Source organism: Petromyzon marinus, unplaced genomic scaffold, assembly GCF_048934315.1.
Source record: "Petromyzon marinus isolate PM22_M1 ecotype Great Lakes invasive population unplaced genomic scaffold, UKy_Petmar_22M1.pri1.0 PM_G_Scaffold_40, whole genome shotgun sequence".
NCBI classification, from domain to species: Eukaryota; Metazoa; Chordata; class Hyperoartia; order Petromyzontiformes; family Petromyzontidae; genus Petromyzon; species Petromyzon marinus.
The window spans coordinates 1562501-1565000 of NW_027422984.1; positions in this window are offsets into that span (position 1 = coordinate 1562501).

Sequence of the window (2500 nt, forward strand, 5' to 3'; positions counted from 1 at the left end):
ACCGCATGAAACTTCCAGAGGCATTTGCAGCAGGAATGCATGTGCACTCAAAAAAGTGAATATTTCTCACGGATAGACCCCGTGATACGCTAGAAATTGGCGGGGATGTCTCTCTTGTGGCTCATGGGGCTGTTAGGGTGGCACAGAAATCCCTCGGAATGGGAAAACGGGTCATTTTCGTGTCGCCACATTGCATGCGAACCGCATGCAACTTCCAGAGGCATTTGCAGCAGAAATGCATGTGCAGTCAAAAAAACATTGATATTTTTCACGGATAGACCCCGTGAAACGCTAGAAATTGGCGGGGATGTGTCTCTTGTGGCTCACGGGGCTGTTCGGGTCGCACAGAAATCCCTGGGAATGGGAAAACGGGTCATTTTCGTGTTGCCACATTGCGTACGAACCGCATGAAACTTCCAGAGGCATTTGCAGCAGGAATGCATGTGCACTCAAAAACTTCTATATGTTTCACGGATAGACCCCGTGAAACGCTAGAAATTGGCGGGGATGTGTCTCTTGTGGCTCACGGGGCTGTTAGGGTGGCACAGAACTCCCTCGGAATGGGAAAAGGGGTCATTTTCGTGTTGCCACATTGCATAGGAACGCCATGAAACTTCCAGAGGCATTTGCAGCAGAAAGGCACGTGCACTCAAAAATTTTAATATTTTTCACGCATAGACCCCGTCAAACGCTAGAAGTTGGCGGGGATGTCTCTCTTGTGGCTCACGGGGCTGTTAGGGTCGCACAGAAATGCCTCGGAATGGGAAAACGGGTCATTTTTGTGTGGCCACATTGCATAGGAACGGCATGAAACTTCCAGAGGCATTTGCAGCAGGAATGCATGTGCACTCAAAAACGTCTATATTTTTCACGGATAGACCCCGTGAAACGCTATAAATTGGCGGGGATGTCTCTCTTGTGGCTCACGGGCGCTGTTAGTTAGGGTCGCACAGAAATCCCTCGGAATGGGAAAAGGGGTCATTTTCGTGTTGCCACATTGCGTACGAACGGCATGAAACTTCCAGAGGCATCTGCAGCAGAAATGCATGTGCACTCAAAAACGTCTATATTTTTCACGGATAGACCCCGTGAAACGCTAGAAATTGGCGGGGATGTGTCTCTTGTGGCTCACGGGGCTGTTAGGGTCGCACAGAAATCCCTCGGAATGGGAAAACGGGTCATTTTCGTGTTGCCACAATTGGCATACGAACGGCATGAAACTTCCAGAGGCATTTGCAGCAGAAATGCATGTGCACTCAAAAACGTGAATATTTTTTCACGGATAGACCCCGTCAAACGCTCGAATTTGGCGGGGATGTTTCTCTTGTGGGTCACGGGGCTGTTCGGCTCGCACAGAACTCCCTTGGTCCACCTGATTCGTGCATACAGGCAGCAACTAAAACTCTGTAAACCTGCTGTGAGGACATCTAAACAGTGGACCAGTGAGGCTGTGGAAGATTTGCGGGCGTGCTTAGACTGTACTGACTGGGATATGTTCACGACTGCTACCAATAGTCTGGATGAACTCACAGAGGCTGTGTACATCAGCTTCTGTGAGGACTGCTGTATCCCAACACGTACCAGGGTGAACTTTAACAACAACAAGCCCTGGTTCTCAGCAAAGCTCAAAAGGTTGAGGTTGGAGAAGGAGGAAGCGTTTAGGAGTGGGGATAGAGACAGATTCAAGGAGTCGAAGAACAGGTTTAGCAAAGCGGTGAGAGAGGCTAAACGACTGTACTCAGAGACACTAAAACACCAGTTCTCTACTAACGACGCTGCTTCTGTCTGCCAAAGGGCTCAGGCACATCACCAACTACAAACCCAGAGCGCCCCACACCACTAACGACTCCCGCCTAGCCAACGACCTGAACGAGTTCTACCGTAGATTTGAAAGACAATTGGACTGTCCTGAACCACCCCTTCCCACCCAAGAGGCCCCATCCCCCACCCATACTACAGAAACGACTCTCTCCTTTCAGGAGGGAGAAGTTAATGGGCTTTTCAAGAGGCAGAATCCACGCAAAGCAGCCGGGCCGGACTCTGTCTCTCCAGCCACCCTCAGGCACTGCGCTGACCAGCTGTCTCCGGTGTTCACCAACATCTTTAACACCTCCCTGGAGACATGCCATGTACCAGCCTGTCTCAAGTCCTCCACCATCATCGCTGTGCCCAAAAAGCTAAGGCCAACAGGACTAAATGATTACAGACCGGTCGCCCTTACATCTGTGGTAATGAAGTCTTTTGAGCGCCTGCTCCTGGCACACCTCAAAGCCATCACAGACCCTCTCCTGGACCCCCTTCAGTTTGCCTACAGAGCCAACAGGTCTGTGGACGACGCAGTTAACATGGCCCTCCACTTCACCCTACAGCATGTGGACGCCCCAGCATCCTACGCCAGGATCCTGTTTGTGGACTTCAGCTCTGCCTTCAACACCATCATCCCTGCCCTGCTTCAGGACAAGCTCTTCCAGCTGAACGTGCCCTACTCCACCTGCAGGTG